This window comes from Homalodisca vitripennis, chromosome 4 (genome assembly GCF_021130785.1).
Source record: "Homalodisca vitripennis isolate AUS2020 chromosome 4, UT_GWSS_2.1, whole genome shotgun sequence".
Classification (NCBI taxonomy): Eukaryota; Metazoa; Arthropoda; class Insecta; order Hemiptera; family Cicadellidae; genus Homalodisca; species Homalodisca vitripennis.
The window spans coordinates 38,125,938-38,145,626 of record NC_060210.1 but is presented as its reverse complement, the minus strand read 5'-3'; the positions used below and the strand labels follow the sequence as shown (position 1 = coordinate 38,145,626).

General features: G+C 32.1%; 1 protein-coding gene across 1 annotated transcript in view; it reads left to right on the top strand.

Annotated features, from left to right (window-relative positions):
- The first annotated feature begins 370 nt into the window (after positions 1–370).
- The window catches only part of LOC124359167 (phospholipase B1, membrane-associated-like), a 57,066-nt gene continuing 37,747 nt past the window's right edge, over positions 371–19,689 (top strand). The window contains exon 1 of the mRNA XM_046811682.1: positions 371–422. The gene's annotated coding sequence lies outside the window, so the exon portion shown is untranslated. The remainder of the gene's footprint in view (positions 423–19,689) is intronic.

The window sequence follows — 19,689 nt, the reverse complement described above, 5'->3', positions numbered from 1 at the left end:
CACAAACACTTATATAACCGGCGGCGTACACTAGAAGTATACGAGGTAAGTGGACTCAAAATACAAGAGTTGTTAGATACTAAAATCTCCTACAAACCTAACTCTAAATTGGATGCCCGAACATTGACACCGGAAATAACTGGCTGTGGGTGGTTGAGAGGGAAACGAGGGATCTCAAGGCCAGAGTACCAGGAACTCACGACCAGGAGCATGGACCGGAAGTTCAAGAGTTCGAAGAGGGTGAGGACCTCAATGCCAGTGACCTAACTTATGATGTGATTATACGATTAGTGTGACTGCGTTTTCACGCAATTGTGCCGACATTGGCAAACCGGTCGCCAATGCCATACCGAGCTCAGTTGTAAGTAAACCCACTATACAAAGAGGAGGTATTCTCACACTTGTTAAACTTCTACTTAAAGGTAAGATTAATTGCATAAATATGATATAGATAGAAAAATTTGAATATCAATAGTGGGTTTTGTTTAATTTATCAAGTTTCAATTAAATATATTTTGTAATTTTAGATGAATAGATTGTAGAAAAATAAATATATTAAATAATTATTTATGTTTGTTGCTTTCGGTAAGCAATGCACTTTACCTTAGAATATACATAAAATTAATTTAAAATTACACGATTTTAATCAATATAAAACTATAATGTACTCATTGATATTTATTTACTCAGATATCTAATAGTGATAGTATGCCTGCCTACTTGCTACAAAGTACAGTTTTGTATATATGGATGTGTATAATTTAAAATACATATTTTCGACGTTATTTCTTTAATTGCTATTCAAAAATCTTGTATAATTAACTATTGGATAATCGCAGATTACCTTGATATAATAATGTAAGATAAGCTCAACTAATAGAACTTAGTTTCATTACGAAGTGGTGCTAGATAATGAAATAGTAAATAGTAAAAAACATAAAATGATATTGTTACAGTATATTTTATACTACTTTATTTTAAACTAATAATACTATTAGTTAAAAAGCTAAGCACCAATAACAGAGCTTATATTAAATACCATGACGAGGTGTTGTTAGATAATGAAATATTAAATAAAACAAACATAGACTGACATTGTTACAGTACATTTTATACTCATTGTTTTTAGACTAATAATGATATTATACCTCAGCAAATAGTTCCAAAACCAGTTTTAGCTATGTGATAACGTATGCTAGCTAAGTACCAATAACATAACTTAGTTTCAAATTACATGAAGAGGTGTTGCTAGATAATGAAATAGTAAATAAGACAAACATAAATTGACATTGTTGCAATAGCCCCGGTTTTTAGACTAATAATGACATTTATCTCTTAAAACAGTTCCAAAACAATTATAACTATGCAATAACGTAAGTTTAGATTTTGTCTGTTAATGTACTCACTGCATAGAACAGCACGAATGTCTTCTATTATTAAATGAAATGAATGGAATTTAATGAAAAACGAATAACAGACACAACTTATTTAACATGACAGCATTTCATAGAACTACAGTTTATTTTAATTTAAATTGTAGACTACACATGTAAAACTATTATCTCTTGAAAACATGTCGGTGTTATCTATTACAAGGATCGATCACTACGTTTAGAGGATTAGGGTATATCTTCTTCTGCAGTGTTAAATACTACATAGTGTTAACCAAGCACAAATCAACAGTTCTCATGGTGGAAAATATCATCCTACTGTTTATATAAATAACAAGCAATCTAGCTTGAAGTTTATATTTTGAATTACTATCCCATGAACCAATTTCGCTACATATTTTGAAGTAGTCTACCAAGTAATTAATTAAGCCTAGTTCCAAATTCTCCCATATGTCCCAAAATCCACAATAAAGCATTCCTCTCCTTCAATAATTAGCTCTCATTATTTACCTTGTGGAGAATTGTATAGCATTTTGGCTATTACACCTTAGCTGGTAGGAAAATACAGATTCTTTCATAAAATATCCTTCTAACTTAAAAAAAATCTTTGAAAAGTTAAGCTTGATGATGCATCAAAAGAACTACGATATATTTAGAGCTGGGAATTTGCCTTAAAACATTCGGACAAGTTTTATAAATTACTCGAAAAATTAAAATTACATGTAAACAAAACAAAGAAATCCTTGTTTAGTCCAAAGAAACACTAATGAGATAGCTGACTGCTTTCCGCGAAAAACAATTCTATCAGGATTGACCGAGACAAAGAACGAGAAGATAGCCACTGTCCGGTTATTATGTTACATATATAACAAGGCCATAACGGAACAATCATCTGCACGCGTTGATTATTAGCGGACTCCTTGTAAAGTTACACGTGTGGTGGGGTTATGTTTGACCAATGTAGGGACTGCCAGGTATTGGAACCTAGACGTCCCCTCCTCTACAACGTTTAGCTTGCACCACAACTCTCGTGTTGCTATTGATTCTCATATAGTGAATGGTCTGTGGTCTAGCTTTTGTGATCGTGGTTGGAGACTATGATAACCTCGCTCGATAACAATCCAGATGATAACCAGACAGGCAATCTGTCTTTCCTCCCAAACCAAACATCGGAAAACCGAGTCCTCACATACGAGATGTACTCGTACTTTATTAAGGTTACAATCAATTCACTTTCATAGATAACGATTGGTGTTTTTTTAAGAAGAGGGCAATTCCAATAATAATCTCCCTTGTTATGATGAGCCATTGACATTTCCTGAGGTTTTACAAAACGGAGCAGGATTGAGGGTACTAAAAAGAATCCGCAGAGGAAATATAAAATTTGTTTCAATTTACCATTGACATTTTTATTATACGATATGGTTGCTAGGTGATAAAACGAACATTAATATTAATTCTACAGTATTAATTTTAAAGCGATGAATGATTTTATGCAAGACAGGATCAAAAACATTGATTGTAGTGGAATAGGATAATACAAATTTCTAATACTATTAAGACAAAATTACTAGTATCATATAGAGAAAGGCCAGAAGGCTTTTAACTTATTCCTTTTATCGTATTTTTACAATGTTAAATTATTCAATAGCTCAAAAACATTCAAAATAGCGGCCATTGTGTGTAACCGTTTTTAAACGTGGGTGAACTAATACAGTTCCTAAATCATGCTTAGCACAAATTTATCATTACCTTTTATAAGATTGAAAACAAAATTACGTTTTTTAAATGTTTAACAATAAATTTAAGACTGCAGTTCAAAGAATTTCTTCATATCTCTGTTTCTACCGAATTGCTTCCTTCCAAAGTGGCTGTTTTCACTTTGTATTAGATGGCTTGCGTGAACCACTTTTAAAAATTCCGTAACATATTTTAATCTCGTTTCATTAAATACATTAAGTACCTTTCGTACATCTTTCTTAGAATTATTTTTATAATATTTTTATACTTTTGCCTGTTATTACATTTATTGAGTTAATTTCCTTACTCATTGAATGCGTTATTAACGATGTTTTGGACCGGACAATCAACAACAAAATTTGTACGTTAATATTCCGGTTCTACCCATTTATACAGTACAGCTAAAGTGATTAAACACATACATCCTAAAGAACATTCGGAAAAAATTGAATTTCGTGTGTAGCTATAACTGTCTTGAAGTATAAGATTTATTAGCGATTTTTAATTGTAATTTTTACACTTTTTGTACAATACTTAAAAACATTAAGAGACTATCCCATATGAAAAACTATACAGTTTAAATAGTTAATTATAAATATAATGTTGTTTCTAAAAATATTAATTTACTTAATATTTCTAAACAAAATAAAATATTCACTTGTATTGGTTTGACGTTATCTGTGACTTATAAAAATTTCATGCGCCAACTAATTGGAAAACCATAAGATGTAGTGTGTTGTTCTCTTTCATAAAATAAAATGTTTCCGTTAAACTGAAGCTTTTAACTGAATAGCAAAATTAAATATACGTATATGTTTAATGCATTTAATGAATGAATACCAATATTATATAATTTTGAAATGTATATATAAACATTTCAAAATGATATAACATTGGTATATATATATATATATATATATATATATATTTTATATACACATTTCAAAATTTCTCCTCAGTAGTGGTAATACGATGTATTTGAGTTGAAAGAACGTTACGAGGAAATAGGAAAGCGGCCTAGAGATTTATGGGTCCACAACGTCAAATTACGCTGAGAAGCCTTGATACCAAGTAGTTCGTGAGATACAGGTATGTTTAATAATTACGTTTGAGGCCAATGGGAGGTTAGCGCACATGATGCCATAAGTGCTAACCTAGTAATTACGAACTAAGTTTTAGTTCCTGGTAGATCAAACTATTTATCACATTTCGAATACACATGCCGTAAGGGTTTATTTGAAACTGATTAATTTGATGAAATTTCTAAAAGTCTTACACATCCCTTCATGGAAAGGTTATTAAGGATACTTATAGAATCATGTAGTTATTATCGGTATTATTAACCACCATTTAGCCAAACCTACCTTGCAATGCAAGGTGTCCTTGTCTCTATGTTTTATAGGTGTACTTAGTAGAGATCAGGGACTAAATGCTCGCTTGACGATGTACAGCTGACTCTGCGAGAATATTAATAAGAATATAATGTCGAGACTGAGATGGAAAAGGTAAAGATGGAAGTGCTAACGTCGGCCTTGAGATGGGCTGCGCGATGCGATTTCCTCTAGCTGGAGATTGTGTCATTATCGCGAGGTTAGTCGGTCATGCTTCCCCAGTGCGTTGCTCGCAGCCACTTTGACACATATACCTCAGGTTCGCTGTTATACCAGCGAGTGTTACTTATCTAACAAAACTGAAGTAAAAGTATGTTTTATGGTGCTTTTGTTGATCCATGCACAGAAGACCCTGTGTAACCTGTATACATTTTTAAGTTTGACGCGTTTTACATACAGTGAGGCAAGCTGATACGACCAGGAATAAAAATTTGGTGATCAGAGAGTATTAAATTTAAATAATTGAAATTAAAAATACATCGTACAATATATGCAGTCAATATCTTGAAAGATTTAGATTAAATTATCATTTTATAAAAATACAATAGAGGTTATGAAAGAATACTTATTAAATGCTGAAAGTTGAAACATACTATAGATCTTCTATGTGAATACACTCTATTAACTTGAATTATTTAGATACGTAAAATGAAAAATATCTAATAACTGGGCCTAGAAGTATTTTTAAATTTTCAAATAACGCAGAAACATATTAAGAATATTTTTTTTACCTTTTACAAACTATTTTTTGACTTTTAAGAGTTATTATTCACTTTTTAATTTATTTTAAACATCAAATTTCTATAAAGTTTAAAAGAAATGTAGTAATTGTAGAAATAACTAAACAATTTAATGTAATCAGAAGATATGATCAAGAAAAACAAATTATGACATTTTTTAATGTTATCCAATATTAAAAGACTCATCAGATAACGACACGAAGACCTTTTTCAATAAACCGAGGCACAATAATGTGGAATTTTGAATGGACATGTAAGCTACTACAGACATATGCACAACATGACAATGACAAGTATTCCACTTTGTGTCTGAGACAACAGGGCTCAGTTTTAATGGTATTGAGTATATCAGCATCAAGTAGGCCTCTAAAACAAAACAGTGAGGGTTTTTGAAACTAAAATAATAAGAGAAAGAAAAAATACTTAATTGCTGTTCGTATTGGTGGCTGTTATATGTAGCTAATGACATAAATTTAACAAAATAGGAATTTAAAGATACACTTCAAGGTTTTTTCAGCAATAGGCACCAGAAGCTTCTACCACTCTGATGAGTCTGGACACAACCATCTCAACATACACACACACACAACACTATATGACATGAGCTGGGTAGGATAGGAAAGGTGGCAAGTACTTTACCATCTCAAATCTCATCTACTGTTATCTATCTGCAAAAATACTCTAGCATCAGTTATTAAAAGGTATTAAACGTATCAAAGGAGAAGAAGATTTACTATAATCAACTTCCTTCATAAAATATTTATTTGATTACAATAGACAGAAAAAGTGGGAGGGACAGAGAACGGAGTCAAGCTCGTAGTAAATGGCCTATTAAACATTGGATGAATCAAGAACTCCTAAATTAACTAAAGGAAAGAGATCGAATATTTAGATTATGGAAAGGGGACCCCTCAAACCATAGACATAGAGATGTATATAAACGAATAAGAAATATATTAAACAATATGATTAAAAAAGAAAAAAATGCCAACTATAAAAATATATTTGAAAGAAACGAAAATAACACAAGGAAAGTATGGGGAAATATTAACCTTTTACTAGGCAGAAACAAAAAAGAAAATGTAGATAAAGCTATTGAAATAGGCATGTGTAAAACTTTGAGTATAATTGAGATTGTAAATGCTCAATACTATGTTGAAGGAGTGGATAATCTAAAGCATTCATGTGGGTATGTAGATATAGAAAACATTTCCACTAGAAATGAGACCAACGAAGAGCTAAGACATAATTTTTATATAACAAAAGCTACACCTGAAGAGATCATGGCTTTAATTAAAAATATGTACCCTGACAAATCCCTAGGTATAGACAAAATAGCTGAACCCTTAGCAACGCTTATTAACACGTCAATTTCTCAAAGTGATTTTCCAAACTGCCTAAAAAAATCTGTAATACGACCGATCTATAAGAGTAAATCCAAGAATGAGTTTAGAAATTATCGACCTATCGCTATACTGCCCTCTCTCTATAGAGAAGGTACTGGAGAAATATGTCCTAGATAGCTTGAATAAATATCTATCGGAGAATAATATACTAAGTGATAGGCAATTTGGTTTCCGGATAAAGCGCAGTACTGTTCAAGCATTGGAGGAGTTTGTAAACGTGTTGAATTATGGAATGGATAACAGACTTCATAGCTTATGCTTATTTATAGATTTTTCTAAGGCCTTCGAAACTATAGAATGCAGTCATATCGTAGCTTCTCTGTATAAAATAGTTGTAAGGGGTCCCTATCTCAGATGGTTCACAAGCTATCTTAAGGACAGAAAATTTGTCGTTAAAGCAGTAGGCGTGCGGTGTGAAGAGAATAATACAAAATATGGGGTGCCTCAGGGAAGCCAGATCGGACCAGCTCTGTTTAATATTTATCTAAACGAAATGTTGAATAAAATTACAATGTGTGAGATTTTTGCATACGCCGATGATGTGGTATTGGTGACACAGCATAAAAACTTACAGAGAGTACAAGATATTTTACAGGAGGAATTTAAGAAGTTCACTAAGTGGAGTCATGACAAAGGACTAACAAACAATTAACAAAGACTAGCATCATGCATATATGTCCTAAGAGTATGAAAATAATTATTGATATAAGAATCAAATGTCATAGCTGTAAGTGCCTGCATGAGCAGAGCTTGTGTGAATGTGAGAATATAGCCATGGTTCAGAGTACATCTAGGTCTGATTGTGGATAATAAATTAACGTGGAGTGATCATGTGAGTAGACTGCACAGAAAGCTATGTCCCGGCACTGCTATGATGCATAAACTTAGAAATAAACTTAGTGAGAATGCCAAACTAGCAATATACAAAGCATTGATTGAGTCACATATAAGATATGGTGTATCTGTGTGGGGAACAGCAGCAGTCAGTCATTTAAATATAATAGCTGGTCTAAAACAAAATGTTTAGGGGCACTGTTTGGTAACGGCTTTGATCCAAACCTAGGTGTAAGGGAATATATGTACAATTATGCAGGACACTAACGCCAAGGGTTTGTACACGTTAAATATCATAACAAAATATTATGGCAATATGGAACTTAAAAAATATATATATATAGAAGGAAATTTAAAACAAGGAATGTTATTAAATATGTCACACCTATTCCCAACGCCGTCTACGGGCGGAGATTGCCGAATTATATAGTCCTCAAGCTATTTAATGCATTGCCGGATGATACTGAGAATATACCACACTTCAAGACTTACAAAAAATCTATTGAACTATAGCTATTAAACTTAGAAATGTAATTAAACTGAGATTTACCTGAGAAAGAAAACCACAATAGCGTAATAGTGATGAAACACCCACAACTTGCTTTGGATCACTGTGAAATACTGGTTCACTGACACACATTGGCTATATACTCTATGCATATATACACAGTGGACATCACTCTGGCGCACTGAACGACGTGACACAAACACTGAACACTGCGTATCGTGGGCTTGCAGTTAAATGGACTGTTACATTAATTTCAACATTGTTATTTTCTCTGATAATGTATTGTTACTCGTTATATATTTATAGATTATATTGTTGGCTATTTAAATTATATTATAATGTTAACCACTGATATTTTAAGCTTTGAGGGTACAGTTTTATCAGTAAATAAGTGATTCTGACGTTGTTATTTATCTGTTAAATATTTATTGTAAGTCGTTAATTAGTGGTTTATCTGTATTTTATGCTTGATGTTATACTATGCTATATTATTGTTGTACCGTTGATACTCTAACTTTAAAAATAAATGAATTGCATGTTAGTTTTCATATTGATATTAGTTTTTTAATAATGTTATTTATGGTTTCTGTTTCTCTCTCTGTTATTGCTGGCGATGAATGGCTATAAACCTCACAGGGAACACCACAACACGGTGTTGCGCACACACATATTTAACCTATTTCGATGACACACTACAACTAACGCACACTAAACACCGACACCGTGAACACTACAAGGGAAGCACACACACAGGACCGCGCGCCGGAGTTCCCGTACCTCCTCAGTCATGTTAAAGCGAGTAGCGGATTGAGTACCGCACTGTCCACTTTAGAAACGTATTGGAATTTGACTGAGGGCATGTTTTATTTGTTTAGAGATAAGGACATTTGGGAATTCCGGTAGCCGGCGTTGTCAGATTTTCTGATGACAGGGTTGCCATTCGTCGTTGTTGAGGGGAAAATTAATTGAGATTTGTAGGGACTCAAATATGCTTTTAATTTTAACTATTACTATTAAGTTTTATTTTTAAAAAATGTACTATTTTCGATCAATCAATTTACCACACATACCAAGATATCTAAGCTAGTGCCTGCCCTAAACCGCCGAATTTGAGTTTATAGTTTAGTAAATTAAAAGAAAGTTAAAATTTGAATATTTGTATCAATGTATTCTACATACTTTTTCAAGTGGACCTCACCGACAACTTTTGTTGAATTTGCCAAGACTATGTAAAACGACTATTTAATAAATAAAATAAATAAATAAATAAGTAAAATTTTGAAATTAGGTGATCATTATCGATGATACAATTGTTGGAAACCTATATCTACGTTTAATGTGAACAAGCCTACCTCGTTTTCAAAGTTCGAACGAAAAATTTAAATTAATGTACGTTCACATAAACTTTGGCTTTACTAGGATATGGGGGTATACCCATATATTTCTATTGCACAGTGTGTCCGCAAAGTCATGTCACAGTCATAATTAATTATTAATAGTAACTATTACGTATCATATGTATATAAAACATATGTAAATAAAAACAGCTGTTTATAAAGTTTTATTATCATTAATTACATTATTCATTGTTGTTATCTAGTATTGTGTGGCTAACGTTGTTTCGAAAACAGTCGTCATGGCAACGTTTATATTTGTGATCTCAGTGAAACATGTGCACTGTTGAGTGTTTCACGAAAATCCCACTTACAGTCTCAGCATTTATTGATTGGATAAGGAAGCAAAGTTTAAGGAAGCAGGCAGTTTACTGAACAAAAAGCAGGCAGGTACACAAAAACAGGAGATTAAACCTTCAAGAACATTCAAAACAGTTTCTGAAAAGGTTCAGAAAAAGTATTTTCGGAAATGTGGTCGCTAGTTGAATGTTCCTAAATCTACAGTTTAAACAGTTTTGAAGGACTTCATTACTAATAGTTATACACTTCAAATATTGGATGGTTTGTAGCTTAGTAACAAATTAAAGAGGTTGTTGACAGATTGAAAGATTAAATGTCAACTGGTTCGAAGACGTTTTGTATAAAAATTAACTGGATCAAGATTTTATTGTTTTGGCAATGCAACTATATTTAAATTATCTGGAAAGATGCATCGTCATAACTTTTGTATCTGGGGGAGTGAGAATCCTCATGCCTTCGTAGAACATCAGTGTGATTCTCTCATAATAAACGTTTGGTGTGATCTGTCCCGAGAACATGTTATTGGTACATTTTTCCTTACTAAAACACTATTAACAGATTTATCTATCCTGATATACGAGAACAGGATGGTGCTGTACAAATATAAAATGGAAATATGATTTTCAGCGCGGTGGAGTACCTCCCCACTTAGGCAAAATGGTTTGTGATTTTCTGAATAAGAAATTAACTGGATTTTGGATAGATCGAGTTGAGTGGAAGGATTCGCCACCATGCTTACCGAACCCCGCCCCTTTATATTGTATTAAAATGATGCTGTGACAAATGTCAAGTTTATAGTGAACGTATTAGAAATATTGAACAATCGAAGCAATTAATCAGAGCTGTCATTAAATCTGATCACGTACGGGAGGAAATCAAAGTTCCCTTGGACGTCTGCAGAGTGATTCAAAGTGCTCATGTCGAGCTTAGATAAACCGATGTCACCTAATACAAATATTCCTTATTCCTATTTTAGTTTCATTCCTGTGCTGTATATAGCTTTGTAAATAAAGTTATTTAGAAGTGTAACACGACTTTTAGTACTCAATGTATTTAAATTATGTGATTTTAAATACTGAATGGAAGACATGTATTATAGAAATTCCTAAAAGAATGAACTGTCATAATTAGACAGGATTTAACCATGCCTGATTATTATCAACAAATGCAAGTCACGAAAAACAAAAACAGCTGATGAAAGTAGTTTTACTAGATGTTTACTAACCAAATTTAGATCATGTTCATGAAGTTTCTAAAAATATAATGTTGGAGTCAACAAAGCCGAGAACACATTTTGTTCCTAAGGATCCACTTTTAAAATAATTCCATGTCTCACTCTTAGAGCTATTTCTGTTGATGAGGAGAAATACTTTATGCGCATTGGTTTGATGTGTGTGTGTATGCGCGTTTGCTGCAGCTTATGCTAAATTTGAAGAAGACGCCAGGGTGACGTAAAATAAGAAAACAATTGTAGTATATAACTAGTGTCGGCTGCATAACCGTGGATGTATAATAGGAAACACAAATCCCAGCGTCACGGATTTGATGGTGTACAGGATAAGATTTTTTTTAAGGAGAGGTCGATCCCAGTACTAGAAATGATCGATAATAATACGCCGATACCACAGAATATGAAAAGATCCGACAGCGTCATTACTGTTACTTGAAACTAAGATTGATTGTTTTAGTACAGACAAATCGCTTCAAGCATTTATCATAAATCTATTGGAAAACGAGAGTTTGCTTTGAAAGTACACATGATAAGAAAAGTGATGGTTGTGATTGTTGGAATGCTGCTTATCAACGGAGACAGCAAGTAGTGGGAAAATTGATCGCAGGTCAGTAACTTTTCTAATCAACAACTTAACCGTGACCTTGAATATTCAGAACCTGGTCCGTAAACCGGACCAGCCGGTCGGCAAGGTTAGTGCGTTTCCTGCAACATTTCTTCTCCGCCGACCGGACAAACACAATTCTCCAGCAATTCATTTCCGCCATTTCACACAAGGCTGATCACATCTTGCCTCGATTGCAAAAAAGTCAGCTCTAAGAAGGATTTAAAAATCTTGCCAAAAGTGATAAACATTAAGTCCAATATCTATTTCTAAGTGGGCCTAGTGTGTAATAAGTGAGTATCTTTACAGTAGTACTGCGTAAAAAATATAAAAATAACTTATTTACAAACGATTTACTAATAAAAGCATATATAATCTTTAACTGTATCCAATATACGAATATTAAAAGTGATTTTAGAGAAGGTTTGGAATTCTTTGAGTCTTTCTACAAACTACCTCATATACATTTTAGGTATTAAAAAAATAACAGTTTTTATTTTTTAAGCGCTATACTTGTATCAAATGGGACATTTATAATAGTATGCTTTGAAATATTTAGTATGATTTTTTCAAATTAAATTGGTTGAATAAACAGACGTAGAGTTATACAGATGTAATAACGAACTCAAAGTTAAGATTGATAGTTTAAATTGACTGTAACAATTTTATTTGTGTTATTTACGTATTTGTTTGTGTACGAATGCTGTTAATTTTTAAGTGTTATCTGACATAACCAAAATACTAGTACTGTTGATATAATGGAGAAAGGAGACACGATTCTTTATCGACCAGAAATCACTGTCGCTTTGAAAGTCTACCAAATCGTTCAATCGTACTTGACCTTCGAGAAATTACCCGACCCGTTGAATTTTTGCAATCAACCGTGTAATGTAGTTTGTTTGGGCCAGATTTGGCACGTGCTGTAAGTAGTCCATTGCCATCAATTCATCATGAAACACAACGGGCCAACACTGGCAACTGCGCGGTAAAACTGTCCTTTCTTATATATCCAACGATGCATAAACGCAGCATCCTATCATAATTGCAGTTTAATACACATTTTCCAGGTCATTAATTTTACGTAGCTGCTAAATTAGAATGAGTAGTATTTGGTATAAATTAAAAAGAAAATATCATTGTATTATTTAGTTTAGATCATAAGAAATTACACCAGAAATTAGTATTTTAATACATAAAGTTTTCATCATTAACATTAAAGGAAAAAATATATACATTTATTTATACTATCAAATGAGCCCTACCGTCAACGGAATTTGAGAAAACTACCAACACTAACTGTTAGGTGGTAGTACTTTGCCAACTATACTAGGTGATGTTTATTTTCATAATCCAGACCTGGATTCATGGAATTATAGGAGCTAAAATTCCAAATTCTTCTCGAATATTCTATAGTTAAATGGTCAATAGTTTACTAATACATAATAAACTAATTGATATTATTAACTGCAAAAAATTATATTATTTATCGGTAGGTCTAAAATGATATATATAAAAATTTATAACGCTGGACTAAAAAGCTCAACATAATAAAAATACAACAAAATAGCATTGCATGGTTAAAAACAAAAGACGTGATTGGTAGATTTTTATGTACGTGTTAATCATCGTAAATATTTTAAATATTTATTACATTCGGAATATAATTGTGCACATGTAGAATGTAGAAGATTTTATTTTACTTTCTTTAATAATTTTAAAACATACAGCTCCGTGACATTTGCAGAAATAAAAAGAATATAATAACGTAGCCTTCACTGTTTTCATCTTAAAAATACTCTAAGATTTTTTGAGAGACATACATGCTACTTTTGTGTTATTCAAAGATATATTTATAGTATAGAGTATTCGTCGCAATATAATTGTTCATTAGAACTACGAATATCCATAAATACGGTATAATATTTGAATCAGATGTTGTAAATATAGATTTCAAACTACTTTCATTACAATACTAAAAGTAGATTTTAAAATTAAATTATTAATTATGTTAAACCTTGCAGAGAGCAGTTAATTTGCTGTCATAACTAAAAAGTGTGTGAACAATTAAGGTAAAAGTGGATTTTAAAATTAATTATTAATTATGTTAAACCTTGCAGAGAGCAGGTAATTTGCTATCATAACTAAAATGTGTGTAACCAATCAAGGTAAGAGTGAACCTTTGGTGCATTCCTTGAGAACATCGGTGCGAAACGATGGTCAGACTTCTTGTTAGAGAACAATTCACACGATGCCTCTACTTCCTCTGTTACTTCCGCAAACATCATGTGGAAGCGCGTTGCTAATTGGCCCTTAATTTACTGTAATAATATGGCATGATTCAACGCCTTTCCTAGAATTTATTCAAATGGTAAATTTGTTTGAACTGGTAACAGTTATTTGTAAAATGAAAATACTTTATAAGTTTGTTAAAGTTTGTATTAATTCTTACACGAATAAAGCAGTGAATATGCTGCGTAGTTTATTTATATTATTAACTACATTATTTATGTAAGTTATACATGTTTCACATTTACTATTGAAACATTGTATTCGGTAAATTTCTGAAGTTGCATTAGCACCAACATCCTTAGTACAAGGAAAACAGCAACATTGGCTGGATGTGTCACATAGCCTTATCTTACTATGTATCAGAGCTGTAACTTACCACAGCCTGGACAAGGAAAACTTCTATTACGTCACTGTGCATGCAGCCTTGGTATTAATATTTATAAAACATCATTCAATTAATAACATAGCATTGGCTTAACACTATATAATAAATATACAGTTTTTCGTAATTTTATGGGACTAGTAGTTTTTATTATTAACCGAGAGGTACATGCATTAAATTATTACTATGCGCCAAAAACGACTTAAAACAATAAAAGCAAAAGAACTCATCAACGGACTCTTTAAGTTAACACACACAACTGAGTTGTATTTCAAATTAAATTTTCTATATACATTCTAAAGTAAAGCAGAAGCATGTACGATTTGATTTTCTTTTGAAACATCTTCCAATACATTTGTATTTCAGTAGTAAAATATATTTGGCATCATTCGATACAGAAATAATAAAAACTTTTTTTGACATTTAAGATTGTCAATTACAAAAATCTGTCTATGTTAAATTATTCTTTCAAATCGTCAATAATAAACTTTGAACAAAGCACTCGTTCAAAGTTTGTACGATAGTATCAAAACTTAATGGCGCTCAGTTTGTTTAGTATACTACAGGTATCGGCCTTAAACTGACACGTTTATAAGAAATATTATAAAAGGTTATATTTTCTACCAGGCAAAGTTATGGCCTAAAAACTCTCTATAACATTTGCCTATCAATATGTTTCGTAAAACAGCCGATAAGGAAAAAAAGTACCATCGACTACTACCATGTAGACAAGTGTTTAGCTAAAAGTCTCCGTTATTAGCCTACCCCTCTCATTTTACACTCCAAACCCACACTTTAAGTTCCACGTTTAAAAATTTTGGTTTATATTCAAATACAAAATAATCTAATTAAATTTATTTTTCCCTTAGATTTTGTATAAATAATATAATGCTGTTTTGTGTCATAAAATTAATAGTTTAATAGATAGTTATGCAAACGTGTACACTTTTGCATGTTGCATTTCCTTTTTTTCACGTGTGTGTTTTTTTCAACTTGACAAAACGCTTTGGTGAATTGATCTTTAGCTTTCCCGATAGGAGTAACGTTCAATTTCATGCAGTTTTAAGCCCTAATTTTTAGTCGTAGAGTTGTGGAGAATGCCTTATTTTAAAGATATAATTAATACGTACCCAAATAATTTTGAGTTATTTAAGATGGTTTATGTTTATCACAAAAGAATCAAACTTGTTGTATTTTATCGTTTAATAGTGCTATTGAATTTGAAAAGCGGCTTTTACAGTAAATTAAACACGCCCCCGTCTCCGTCCGAAACACAGCATAGTCCGACCGGTCGTGGCTTGGTGGATGAAAATAACAGTAAGTATTTCTTTATTATGTCTCTTCCTTTTACTGATGTCCAAAGGCTTAAAGGTGCAACACCGGGTGGGCGGGCTAGCGGGCTGGTTGAAAGGACAAGATCGCTCAGCGGTCACCCTCGTATTTCTACTGTACGGAACCTAATACCCCTGATATAACAGATTGTATTTTAAAACTGTGAACGATCACCTAATTAAATTCTTGAAGCGTATACAAAACTAACAGAAAAATAATTTTTTTGTGAATAGAAAAGTTATTTTGTAATTTATTCTACAATATCCGAGATAGAAAGTAGCACAATAGCCTAAAGCCCCCATATTGAAACGTTTTATCGAATAATGCTGGTAACGGGTTTCAATTAGAGCCGTGTATAAATTCTTATACTATGTTTGAGTACGTACCGTGTTTAAAAGTTTGTATTATATATTATATGTTGTTGTACAATTCCAAAATTAAAAAATTAAATAAAAAATAAAAAAGTACGTGTTGGTTTGAGAAGTATGTCTAGGGTGCCTCGGCCATTGTCTTAGATATTTAGCAAATTATTCAAAACTCTGCTATTATAACAGTTGATATAGGGGAATTTAAAAAAAATCTACTTAAATTTGCTTTTGCTTCCTGAAAAAGTGGGTATAAATCCTACAAAATGCAAAGAAGTGAAAAATAGATTTTTTATTCAATGAAATACACAACACAATGTATATAAAAAGAATCATAAATCTCAAAGAGGTACTAACGTTCCATGAATACGCTGGCATTACCTATGAATGCTAAAACAACGAGAAGACAAAGATATCTGCGAGAACATCATCCTTGGAGGTGGCTGCGACTTGCGTTAGAACAGGGAAGGCCGCTGGACTGTTGCCAAATTCTGCCTGAGTAACTTTTTCTGACCTATGTCTAGTCAACTCACTTCCTCCAGAGCATTTCCTGTCTGATGACATAAGCAATTTACGTTACAAAACCAGAGAGTCATCAATAAAGAAACGAAGAGGGATTTATTGTATTTTTGAAACATAAAACCACATAGAAAATCAGTCACAGTATCTAAAGAAAATGTAAACTAACGTGTGAAATAAGTGTGTACACATATAAATATCATACACGTTCGAATACATTTCACACGTTTAGAGTGTAAATTTTCTTAACAGGTACATCTATTATTTGAAGAATGAGGTTGACTACTGTTATACTTAACAGGAATCGCATAGTGTTAGTGTGTGCCTATCCGTACAACCGAGAGCCAGTTTTTACTTCTAAACACTAATACGATCATCAACCAATTCACATATGTAAGAAAGACAATTGCAATTCAGTTCAACGTGATTGTACTACTAATTAACGTCATCCAACAATGAACGATACCTTTCTTCAAAGTGGGTTTAAGTTAGTATACTGTACAATGTTAATGATATATTTAAAATATGTGTTGGATGTAATTTCATGTATTCAATTTGGCTATTTAAATCAAAATGGTGTAAGAAAACATCATAATATTTCATTCTTGAAAACGTAAGTCCTACCAAATTAATTTGAATTTGGTAATTAATTAAGAACACTGTAGGTCATGTAAGTGCATCTTTCTGAATAAAAATTAAGCCAAGGTAATTTTTAAATTATGAAGTAGTTAACTTTTAAGAAACATACACCACTTAATCTAAAAAAAATATCCTTGGTCTCATATTCACTCTCATTACAATCTTTGTTGTGAGAAAAGGTCCAATACATTGACTAACTCAATATCATAAAAAATACATTCACAATTTTGACTTTAACCGGCCAAATTGTAAAATTGTCTTTATAACTAATAAATACCACATTCTTTAAAACCAGTTCATCAAAGTTTTAAACGTTTCAACTTGTCGGATTTACATTTAGGCAAACATCTACCTCAACTTATAATTTTTTTCACGAGAAAGACGTATTTCAGAGAGCTCAAAAAACCCAAAATGACAAAAAATTTCCGGCTGGAGACATAGTAACTTACTATGTGGTATCAGAAACCCTCCAAACACCAAATATTTTTTCTTAATGCCTACACTAATTATCCAACCATAGAAACATTACGCGCGCGCGTGTGATAGATTACGACGATATTGTTTTGAAAGAATAATAATTTGGAATATGTATGATTTCAATATAAATATAAATATTTTGGTTATATATATATATATATATATATATATATATATATATATGATATATATATATATATATATATATATATATATATATATATATATATATATATACACATATAAAACTCGCCTTTAGCTCGCTGGGGCTACGCCCCAGTTCTTCTTGTTGGGTGTTTGGAAATTTCAGGGATAAACTTAAGTAGGTAATTTATTTACCAGGGTGTAATGTAAACGACATCAAATGCTAAATTTCTAAATTAATGCAATCACTTATGGTCTAGTAGCTAGAGTCAAGTTCCACTTTATACGCACACAATCTGGTTTTCCTTAAATGTAAGGAAGAAATCAATCGTTAGCTACGCTAGTATTGTTGGAAGTCAAAATAGGAGGGTATTGAAAGGGGTTTAAAGTACAACACGATGAGTGTTTTCTCAGACACATACTTCTTACCTTGACATACTTAAAACTGACCGTCAGACACTCAAATAAAAACTTAAAACCGCTTCAGTACACTATATAAGGATCGACTAGTTGGCGGAAAACGGCGACTTTTAGTTTGGTTATCTGACAGCAATACGACTATTTTTGTGATTGAAAGTTGGTTTTAAGTGTTTTAATTTAGAGCAATATGAGAAAAATAATTTTGGTTTGTTTAATCATTTGAGAACCTCTAATTTCCTTCTCCACCAAAACTAGCAACAGATGGTGATCGATATTTTCTTCGAAGGAAATGTCTTTATTATTTAAAAAAACAACCAAATTGTATCAGCTTAAACTGGCGGCTCTTGGACTCCTGGACAAACAGCGTGTGCATAGAATGGCATATGTGTCTGTATGTTAGTTTAAGCCTACAAGTAATTACATAAACATTCTTTTTTAATTTAGATTTTTATATTTTCTCATCAAAGCTATGTTTTAGATGTATAAAAAAGGTTTATTGTTGAAGAAAATCTAACAAAAATCACCATGTTGACTAGAAACTAATTTATTGGCCATTGTTTTCCAACAATAACCTGCCAATCTGAGTTATGAACTTTAAACTAAATCTTGATAAAGCGTAACACTTATTTATAGAGGCGATCTCCCATTCATTATGCTATAGTACAAAATACTCATAGGGTGTTTGTGTCATCCCCACCACAACTGAGTTCCAAAGTTCTGGATTCGTCAATGACCTTTCCAAAAGGAGAAACCCTGTTTGTATGGAACCGATATTTTTTGTTAGCTTTATACTAGTCCACAACAAAATTATAAACCAGGGAATACCAAATTACTGTAGGTGTGATCCAGTTATTTTGAAAGATGTAGCAATGTTAATGCAGCCTACAATAACAGGTTGTTGATCGCGGGGACCGTGCAGAGTACAAGGTTACTAGGTACTAGGGCTGGACCTTCAGCTCGGTTAACACTTAGCACATGACTGTACGACACGACGGGCCTGCCGGCACTTGTGTTGGTATCCATCTGTACCGGCTATTGTGTATCGAGATAAGGTAGGCTTAACACTTAACGTTGTTGTTTGTAAACAATAGAACATATACAACAGATATCTGTTTATGTTAAGTTCCATGGGTTTTATTTTCGTACCCATTAGTATAATTCGTTCTTTGTGTATTGTTTTTTATTTTATTATTAATGATAAGCCACATTCTTGAAATAATTTATTTTTGCATTTAAAGATACAAAAAATTACGAATGATTTCCATTTGTATGATAAGAAGCAAGATATTAAGTAAATTATATAAACCTGTCTTTTGTTTTTTAACGACTGTATAATTTTTACTTAAAATAGATCATATAGTATTATACATATATATATATATATATATATATATATATATATATATATATATATATATATATGTATGTATGTAAATTTCACCAGGTTGTATGTGGGTGTTTGGTTATTTTATTAAAAATTCAGGAAAATGTTTTGAATTATACTTGATATTAACAAGTTTCATGCCGGAAGTAATACATTAGGTATAATAGAGGAATGCGTCTTTGCTTTCCATAAACAAATG